We start from the raw sequence: 11220 nt of genomic DNA on the forward strand, positions 1-11220 counted from the left end.
GTCCGACTTCAGCCAGGTCACGATCTCACGGTCCGTGAGTTCGAGCCCCGCGTCGGGCTCTGGGCTGATGGCTCAGAGCCTGGAGCCTGTTTCCGATTCTGTGTCTCCCTCTCTCTCTGCCCCTCCCCCGTTCATGCTCTGTCTCTCTCTGTCCCAAAAATAAATAAACGTTGAAAAAAAAAAATTAAAAAAAAAAAAAACTCATCTCATGAAATATCAAAATAATATGACTAATATATTACTTTAATAATATATACTCTGGTATAAATGTAAGTTTTATATTTAAATTATTCATATATTATTTAATAGAAAATGTATCACAGGAAATGATATAAAAATTTCCATACTAACCATGATAATAATTATTATAAATGACTAATTATTGAATACCTTGTGTATGTACTCCACTAGATACTTTATAAATATTATATCTTATTCTCACAACAGTCTCAAAAGTTAGGCATTCTTATTATTTTATATATAACAAAATTGAGGTTCAGACAACCTGGCTTGTCTCAGGTCACAGAATTATTACTTGGCCAATAGAAATTTCAAGCCCAGATATCCATGGTTTCAAACTCTTCCTTCTTTTGCCTAGACTAAGCTCCATCTCTCAATCTCCATTTAAAGATAAGTAACAAGAAAAAAAAAAAACTCCAATGCAGACAGATTTTGCATTTCAACCAGTTTTACTTCCATCATGTTGCAATTGCCTTCAAATCTATGCTAATCTGTTATTTTAAACTCCTTTAGTACATATCATAATTATGACATCTAATAAATGTTAACCTTTTGATGGAAGTAATTTCAAACCTACATGAACATTATTCAATTAATTACTCAAAGACATTGTTGGATAATAATTGTGAAACTAATTATTATAGATCAAACTGGTCACGAAATGGATTTTCTTTTCCATTATGCCAACAAAACTCTGCAAATCTAATCCATTGTCTTTCACTCTGTGAAACCACTTATGTAGATGAAAAGTATTAAAAGAGAATAAACTTTGAGAACACAGTGATCAAATGATCAATTTAGCTTCAACTAAATTGTGAATGTTTTACCTACCAAGTGAGTTCAGACCTGTTAAAAATGCTGATGTGGTTCAAACACATTTTCTCTCCCTCCACCAATCCTACATGCTGCCCATGTGAGTGAGTCTAGAAATGCTATTTTCTGAGACAATGAGGAGTTATGTTCAGGCTATATCTGGGCTCTGATTTCAGCTTGACCAGGTTTGAATAGGAAATTCAATCTAGCTCTTTCACTTTTTCACTTCAGAGACAGATTGTAGTCCAAGGAAACTAAACAAATATTTTACTAAAATCTAGATTTTTGCTATTTGAAGCATGGTCATCAGACCAGCAGTATAGCACCCTCAGAGTTTGTTGGCAATGAAAATAAGGCAACAAATTAAACACCTCCAAATCAAAATACCAAGTATAGAAAAATAGCCTTCAGTAAAAACTCTTCATTTACTCTTACTACTCATTTAACTGCTATTGCATTCTTAGAAGTTTATGCAAAGTAAGAGTTGCTCATTACATTCTTTTATACTTCTCTTTTACTCCTTACCATAAAATCACTTAGCTTTTAAGTGAATTGAAATAGACTAGAACATGAACTTAATTAACCTCAGCATCTAATATCATTGAAGTGGTCATGCAAATAAAACAGAGTATCCTTTAAAACAATATGGATATCCACTGGAAACTTAAAATTTAAGATTTGTTGGATAACTTGTGGACAATCTAAAAGGTTTACAGACTCCATTTTTTTGAGAAATATTCCCTGTATGATTTCAGCGTTATAGCTATTTGAAGGTTTTTTAGGGGTGCCTAGATGGCTCAGTCGGTTTCAGTTCAGATCATGATCTCATGGCTTCATGAGTTTGAGCTCCGTGCCAGACTCTGCACTGGCAGCACAGAGCCTGCTTGGGATTCTCTCTCTCTCTCCCTCTCTCTCTGGCCCTCTCCCACTTGTGCTGTCTCTGTGTCTCTCAAAATAAATAAACTTACAAAAAAACAGATTAATGAAGTTTTTTTTAGAATGGATTCCTCTCTGGGAGGGACAAATATAAGTCACAAACCCTCTGGACTTGATTGCTCTTTCACATATGCATTCAGCTTGAGAAGCCCAAGACTTGGATCAATCCTTTCTTTCTACTTTTTCTCTCTTCCTCCTTCCATAAAAATACATTAGAGATCTTGTTAAAAGTCAGGTATCGTGCTAGACCCTAGGGTTGCAAAATATGGAAGATATGTATCCTTTACTTGAGAAGGTAAAGAATTGAGGCATAGTATGGTCATAATCCAACATTTGCCATGTTGTATGATATATATAGCAAATACAGGAAAGAGATGGATGCTTTCTAACAGTTCTCCTCAAGGCAAACACAGTAAAACCTTGGATTGTGAGTAACTTGCTCTGTGAGTCTTGTGCAAGACAAACAAACATTTTTAACAAATTTTAACTTGAAAAACAAGCGATGTCTTGTAATACAAGTAGTACATGATGCCGAATGTCACATGATCATAACTGAGCCAATGATTCTTCTTTCTCTCTCTGTGGGATTGTGGGTAATTGTCTCTGATGCTCAGTCTCAGGCTGCAGTGTTTGGCAGAAATCAGTGATTTTTCAGAATGTTGGAAGGCGCCCAAATCTGGCACTACTGTATTTGTTGGCACTTCAAAGCACCTATGGACAGTTCTTTGCTTTTCCATATGAGTAAGTTTAGGAATGCTTTGCTTCATTCTAGGTCAGGCTGCATGCAGATATAGACCCTTTCCTCTGCTGCCTTATTATTACATTAAATACAGTATATGACGAGTTTATTAATACTGTACTGTTGACCACTGTACTGTGGTCAACATCCATGTGAGCATATACAATGGCCCCCATGCAGAAAAATGTTGAAAAGAAAAGCAGTAATTAGAAGGAGATGATTATGGTAGAAATTAAGAAGGAAATCATTGAGAAGTACTAATGAGGTATGCAAGTGGCCAAAATTGCAAGATTTTATAAGAAGTCCCACATCTGCATCTTTTTCACAAAGGAGGAGGAGAAAAAGAGGAAGCCCCCACTTCAAATGAGATTAGGGATATGTGTAAAATGTGGGAAGCAGTGCAAAATCTTGTAGAAAAGCACCACCTGAATAAGGCTGTAGCAGTGAGATCAATGAATCTGTTTAACGACAACACGATGTCACATTTCTGCAAAATCCTCAAAAGGAGGCAAAAGCAAGTGTCAGTGGCACGAAAAGAAAAAGATTCCATGGAGCCAATAGACAGCAGTGATTCGGTTAGTGATAGTGAAAGCTGTCCTACACAATAGGACACAATAGGAGGATAACCCTCCTCTTATCTCCCTCACACCAGCCACGAAGATATTCAAAGGTAAGTGCAGGTTAATTTATTTTTCTTTATATTTTTTATTTTATTATTTTGTATTACATTACAGTAGTATAATCATTTTTATTCATAATATTTTTGGATTGTGAAATGAATCATCTGTATTTCCATTATTTCTTATGGGGAAATTTGTTTTGTATACAAATGCTTTGGATTAAAACCATGTTTCCGGAATGAATTATGCCCTGAAACCAAGGTTTTATTGTATATCATTCAAAATGAAGTAGTTTACGCTGAAGATGTTCCTCGAATTTCAGTGAGTTAAAACAACAAAACTTTATTTTTTCTTCACACTCTTGTCAATTTTGGGTTGGCAGAAAGTTCTCCTTCACGTGATCCTCACTAAGGGACCTAAGTTGAGGGAAGCTCCTTATCTGGATATCCATGCCTCTCAAGGCAAGAAAATGGGAATATGAAGACTTGTACACTAGTTCTTAAAACTTCTCATATCTTATTTAGTCAAACCATGTCATATGGCCACAACTAATTTTAAAGGTAACCAGGATATTCAATGCTACTATATCCTAGAAAATAGAAATAGTTGATGAATAGCATTAATGATGTCCACACCTGGGCACCTGGGTGGCTCAGTCAGTTAAGCATCCGACTTCAGCTCAGGTCATGATCTCACGGTCTGTGAATTTGAGCCCTGCTTTGGGCTCTGTGCTGTCAATTCAGAGCCTGGAGCTTGCTTTGGATTCTGTGTCTCTCTGCCCCTCCCCAACTCACACTCTGTCTCCCTCTGTCTCTCAAAACATGAATAAACATTAAAAAAAATAAAAATAAAATGTTCACACCAAGAGACTTGGGTTGCTCCTATCTCAGATGGTGTACTACTCTACATAATTCTAGGTCTCTGGGGTTTCTTCTGTTTGCAAGTATCTTCTTTATGTACTTATAGGTCCACCACTTCCATATTAGTTTAGAAACGTTCAATACTTATACACAAGTATTTCATACTTATTTACCTTATACTTGCTTGACATTAAGTATGAGTGCTTGTATTCTTTGGGTAATTATTCTTCTGGAACATTTGTTGATTTTTTTTCTTCATCACTGTATATATGTTCTCTTGGTATTTCATGCCTTTTTGTCAGTGATCAGATATCCAAAATTCTAGAACCTTACCATGTGTTTTAAATGAAATCATTCAAGTCTAATTATATTGTTCAACTAAAGCATGGCAATTTGTAGAGTTATAGATAGCATTATCTATTGGCTGTTTATCACTTTACCTATTTTAAAATTTTACCTATTTAAAAAAAAAGAAAGAAATTTTCAGGCCCTACTATCAAGGAGATTAAACAGAAAGTTTAACCATCTGATTGTATTTAACTTTTCAATTCCTACCAGATCTTTATAGCCTGCGTGGCATTCCCAGATTATTAACACATTGTCTTTCGTGGCCTAAAGCATTTGTAAGACCCTCCAACTTTAGTTGAGCTCTTTATTTTCTGGCTGTGGCCCTGCTTCACAATTTCTGCTTTATATATCCTTGCACATAGTTGTCTTCTATAAATATGCCTTCAATGTGAGCAGTTTGTAAACTCTGAGGAAGGTTTTCTGTTATTGGTGACATGGTCCTATCGTTTAATATTCAGTGGGAAACCACAGATAATGCTAGAACAGCTCAAGAAGCCAGGGCAGCATTTAAATTTTAATCATGTCTATGCTAATAATCCCATTCAAGAGCTTCTATTTCTCTGTATGGTCCATTTGATCTGAATGACAGAGGACATCTCAGGGATTGACAAGAAATGAAATAATAATATCTGAGTATTAGGAGAGGGTTTGGGGGTCATATGCTCTAACTTCCCAGCCAAAATCTGAAATTCCCTGCACATTTGTGAAGCTGAAGGGAATGAGTCTGGCATTCCAAACTGGGAGCATGGCATGGACTAAAGCAAAACTAGAGAAAACTGTAAATCCTGTTAGAGAGCTACCACTGGGGAAGATTGATCTGAAGTTTTAGGATTCAGATTAAGAGAGCAGACAATTCTAGGAAGCTGAAACTAGAAAGCTAGTGTGGCTCACACTGTTTGAAGGCCATGCAAAGGAAGTAGTTTAGGTTTCGTATCTTAAGATTGGGAGGCTTTATACTGGAGTTAGTGAGAAGGCATTAAAAATTTCATGTGGAGAAGTTGCTCTGAACATTAGCTCCCAATCTCCTCTTAAAGAAATCAAGGGATTTTCTTAGGAGTAAAGAGATTTAATGTCATAGGTAGGGGTTTTTAAAGAGGAAGCTGTTATTTATAGCAGAGTCTATGAGATTCCTTGCTTGAGATTAATGGACTGGTCATTGAGGAGAATAGCCTCTCCATTTCCAGGTAGTTGAATGCAGATGACCTAATGGTTCTCTTTCATCTGTGATTTTTTATGGTACTGATTACATTAATTAGGAGAAGATACTGTATAATGAAGCTCGTCAGGAAAAAAAATTAATAGGTTACTTTAATAAGTTTTTTCTGTGATTTGTGTTGCTGATATGAACAGCAATTATCCCTGTAAGTAATGAGCCACTAATGAGCATGTCTTTCTTAGATTGTGTTGCAAGTTCACTTGTGGAGCTATACTACAAAGGCAAGCAATGATTTCTTTTCTGTAAGTAAGTAATTTTGACAGGGGTATTTGTAATAACGCACAACAATGAATCCCATTATAAGTATGACCCAAATCATACCTTAAATATTACCCTACAATTCTTTAATTCTCTACCTCCCTCTGTCTTTAGACAGTTATTTTATTACATGCAGATTCATGTAATACCTTTTTCAGGACTAGTAGTAATTAGTTGTAAAAAGTAGACACATATAGGTGAGATTAAAAAGGCTGAACATTTATCCCAATGGATGGATATACAAGATTTCATTTAGAACTGTCTCTTATTAACTAAGTAAATAATTTAACATGGCTTTTAATACTTTTTTGGAATTTTCTAGTTTCATGGCTCAAAATGAAGCTTTGTTTGATGAAAATCCACATATCATGATTGGGTAGGTTAGTGTGATGGAGAGAAAATAACGGATTTAGGAGATTTGAATTTAAGTAACTTAAGTCTGCCTCTAGTTACAGAATTTTGGTTGTTTTATAATCTTGTCATCCCTTTTTCATTTGAATAAATAATTTGCCTCATATTTTCTCTCAATTTCTTTCCAGTACTAAAATATTATGACTCAAATTAGATTATTTTCAAAGCACAATATAATCAGAATTTTAAAAATTGAATTTAGCATTTCTGCTATCTTTGTTATTAAAATAAATTTAATGTTTCTGATATCTTTGTGTTACTATTCATATACTGTGATAAGTACATATGACTTTAACTTTTTGTTCTGCCTATCCTACTTCAACAGTATTGTAAAATCCTTGAAAACAAGGTCAAATCTAATACAAATTCCCCCCCCCCCAAGTAAACACATTCTAAATAAAGTCTTCTTATTGCAATAGTACTAGTATAAATTTTGGGAAAGTCATATCTTTTTAATAAACCTTAAAAGGCTAACATTTGTGACAGTATCTGTATCATTTTACATTTAGAACTGGTATTGGTAGAGAACTAGTCTAAATGGAACAGTAGAATTGTACTTTGGTTATTGCTAGAATTGTTGGCAATTATTTATTGAGTCTAGTCACTATAAATCAGTGATGAGATATATCTATATCTATATCTATATCTATATCTATATCTATATATATATCTCCTACTTTTCTTTTAGACATTTACAAAATAAAGCCAAAGTAGTTTTAAGAGGTAACTACTAAACACAGATGACTTAATTTTCCCCTTAATCAAACTTTCAGTTGATAACCCCCTTTTCCTCTTGATCTCCAAGTAAAAAGAATTAAATCTTTTTTTTTTCTTTTGGCAAACTTTTTCGTTCAAATGATGTGTACATAAGTTTATTAAATATAGTTTTTTTTATCATGGCACATATATTGAAATAAGATATAGAACTATACTTTCCCTTTAGAGAGGAAATATTAACTCTTTAGCGATAGTATACTACAAGATCATGATTTTACACATTCTTTACGTATGTTCTTTGCGTGAGTACATAATCTCTTTTCTATGAAGTACATAATTTTCCAAATTCTCTTGATGTGTTGTAGCAGAATGCAGACTGCAAGGCATGCTAAGTAGCCAGCATCTGTGATGTAGAACTTTGTTTTAATATTTTACTTCTTCCTAGCAGTAACTCCATGTTTTCAGTTAGCTCATTCAACACTGAAGTGAGAAAATAGATGCTAAATGATTTTGCTTTTGCTCCATTGAGCAAAACAACCTTAAGAGATGCCATCCTAAGCCTTCCAGATATTCATTAATCCTTTGTTTGTATTTATTCCGGCATACTGAAAATTCTGACTATCTGGCCACCTGACAGCTCATTAGGGTTGCTGGGTTCTTCATAACACATCATCCACATATGCCAAAAGAAGAATTCCTGAATATTTTTTCATTTCTCTATAAGCCAGTATAATCAAAAATCCTACCTTCACATCTTTAGCATCGATTGTTCCTTATGCCAGTACCTGCTGAAGCTCCCAAGCAAACTCACATCTACTTTATTTTATTTCAGATGAACTATGTACTCACTTTGTATTAAAATAATCGTGCCTCTAGCCTTTGTACTTCTAAGGGACAGTACAGTAGTTTCCATAATAGCAAAAACACAAGGACTGTAAATGTTTTACTTTTTTTAAAAATTCTGACTCAGTATTTATGATACAGTTTTCAGATACTATGTTTTAAAATAACAGTATTGTTCTCAGAACACAAATGCTTTAAAGGCTGCTTAAAAGTATCAAATGGCATAACCCATTCTAAAAACAAACAAAACAAAACAGAATTGTCTAATGACTGTGTCTTATCAAGAAAATTCTAAAGGAGAAACGCCCCACACTGAATAAAGGTGTCTTTTTTTTTTTAATTTAAGGCAACTTATAAATTGAAAACTTAGAGACACATAATTTAAAAGATCAATTCCACAGGGATAATACATCAACACAAAAATGTAAGAAAATATGAACATGTGTGACCAATACAAGATATTTTTAAAAGTCATACACCCCCCATGAACATAAGAATCATCCTTCAAAATTACTGTGATAAAAAGTTATTTCCTTCAAAAGAAAAGTAATTCTCACATGCTGAGCATAGAAATTCCTATTTACAATGAACTGTCTTGCATGTCCTCAGTATTACTTAATATGGCCTCCTCTATTAGGGGAGTATGGAAAATTTTACAACTATTTCATTTGCAAATTCAGTAGTCATTTACTTAAGTCAAATAAATGTAGGGTTATTTCCTCTGCAAAATGTTAATCTAGAATAGTTACAGTGAAAATGCAATCCACAGACCCCTGAGACCCCATGACATCAAAAGTCTAACTTGCTATTAGCCTCTTTTACTGCGAAGCTTCTGGCTCTTCAGCAAAAATCAAAGCTGTGGCACTAAATTGTATTAGTAGTCATTCTATTTTTCATGGCCATGCAGTCCTAAAAAAAAGAGGAAGAGGAAGGAAGGCAGGCAGGGCAGCTTCATTTAAAAAGTCCCTTGATGAATCAGTAAAAATTACGAATTTTATTGAATCTCTACCCTTAAATACATGTCTTTTTAAAAGTATTTTATTGACAAAAGGGGAAGTCCACAAAAGACTTTAGATCTTCTGCGGTATATAGAAGCCCAGTAGTAGTTGCAGCTACTCTACATAAAGATTTCTCTTATGAGTTCAGTTGTGATATTTATAAATGTGATTTCTTTGACATTATATAATCAATGTGTTAACATTTGGAAGAACAACATCACTCAGTGAACCAATATTTTCCAATGATCAATATATGAGATTATAAAATCAGGCATGAGTAAAAAATTCCATTCAAAATGTAAGATAGACAAATAGATTTAAACATAAGAAAGTGCAAACCAGTCACTCATATGGTTTCGGGTTCCAGGTTGCAACTATGTTAGTTGCAAAGAACAATATTCACAATTACCCAAAAAGTCTATTCAAATACTCCTGCCTTTTTCAACTTCATAAGCCCAGACTGTCTGCATATACTACCAAAAACAATATATTATAACATATTAAATGAAAAATATCAGAGTCCAACTTCCTTATATTTGCCCAGACATTAACAAGATTTGTAGAGATGTAACACAATACAATTTGTCTCATAAATCTGTTTTATTTTGGAAAAAACACTTGTAATAAAAAGTTATTTTATGGTAACAAACAATGTTATATCATTGTTATTTTTAAATGAATTAATATAATTAAAATTATTAGTTTTAATTTCTATTATGGTACATATCAACAGGTGTAATTCATATAAAGCATTAGGAACCATTGATCTTGAACCTTAGTCTCATATTTTGATAGCCAAAAAAAGACAAAGATAGGTGTTTTCTTTTGTTCTTGGTTTTGCTTTTGCTGTTAAAAAAAAAAATCTATGCTAGTGAAAGTTGTCTCAATAACCTTAAAGCCTCTCTATTAAGAACTCTTGGTCTCCTGTCTAATGTCCTCAAACTGCCTAGAACCCTTCACACCCTACCTCATATGCCCCTTTCCTGATTAGGACACAGCTAGAAAAACAGAATGATACAGATTTTTAAATTCATCTTACTTGGAAATCAAAACAGGAGTTTAGAGACTATCAGTTTTGGTCAGTTGATGATGATAAAGAGTAAACAAGTAGAGACAGTTGGTTTGGATCAACCAAAGTAGTTAACACCTACTTTGAGGACCAAGACCATAAGCTAATCATTTGTATCTTGTTAGATATGGGTAAAACCTTGGGGATACATGGAAGACATTTATCTTCAATTTCCCAAGAATATAAACCTTAATCCATATCAGGATGAATGTACCTTCTTGTCCAGTTTATGTCTTTTGATATGTATATTGTTAGCCTAGAAATGCAGATGTATTTATAAAAAAGTCCCCTTGGGACATCCTGTCTTTAAAAGTTTATTTTCATCTTTTTTGATATCTAACCCACCATCTTGACTCCCTTCTTCAATTATTACTATAATTCTTCACTTTTAAGTGGCTTAATTCACTTGCTATCCAGAATGCCTTAAGCCCCTTTGGCTCATGATTTCCTTTTAGATCTGAATGTAATAAAAATTGCGATGTTAAAAGACTGTTTTAAAGCAGTGTGATGCCTCAAAACTTACCTGTACTTTGTCCTATTCAGGGTCCAGTCTTATGCCCACTAATAATCAGATTTTATTTCTTAAAATGGAAACATCTCTGAAAAGTAATTAAAAGAGTTCTTGCTGAAATTGAATTTTTAAAATGAATGCTTCCATTTTTATCAGAGCAATGTTGTTTGCAAATGCTTTATAGGACTATTAATAAGCACCTTGGGCAGCAAATAACATCAGGTTGAAATGTACCAAAACATGTATTAATTGCCCCATAAAACATGCTCTGTTGTGTCTTATTGCTTAAATCAGGTGGAGTTGCCAAGGCAACACTTGCATACTATAATGCCACTCTAAATAAAAGAGGGCATACAAAATTCCATGCTCCACTTACAGAATGACTAACAGGAACACTGTATAGAAATGAAGAGTTCTCATTGTTTACACTCGACTGCAAACACACTCATACTGACATAAAGTATTCAGTAACAAACAACATTAGATGGAGATCAAACCAGGTCAGATACCAGCTATTTTCAATGAACTGTTGAAACTGACAGCAAAGACTTTCCATATGGGCACTAAAGTCACATCACATGAGCATGAAGATATTCTTTTAACTTTCCAGCTTTACATTCCCAGTGCATGATAAAAGCAAA

At 34.0% G+C, this 11220-nt stretch overlaps 1 protein-coding gene across 1 annotated transcript in view; it reads left to right on the plus strand.

The window, feature by feature from the left end:
* RIT2 (Ras like without CAAX 2) overlaps positions 1 to 11220 on the plus strand; it is a gene marked incomplete at its 5' end in the record, with an annotated part of 239965 nt that overhangs the window by 158630 nt on the left and 70115 nt on the right. The gene's annotated exons all lie outside the window — the stretch shown is intronic.

This window comes from Lynx rufus, unplaced genomic scaffold, assembly GCF_022079265.1.
Source record: "Lynx rufus isolate CCGP_SWC_20201006 ecotype Redwood Valley unplaced genomic scaffold, mLynRuf1.p SCAF_22, whole genome shotgun sequence".
NCBI lineage: Eukaryota > Metazoa > Chordata > Mammalia > Carnivora > Felidae > Lynx > Lynx rufus.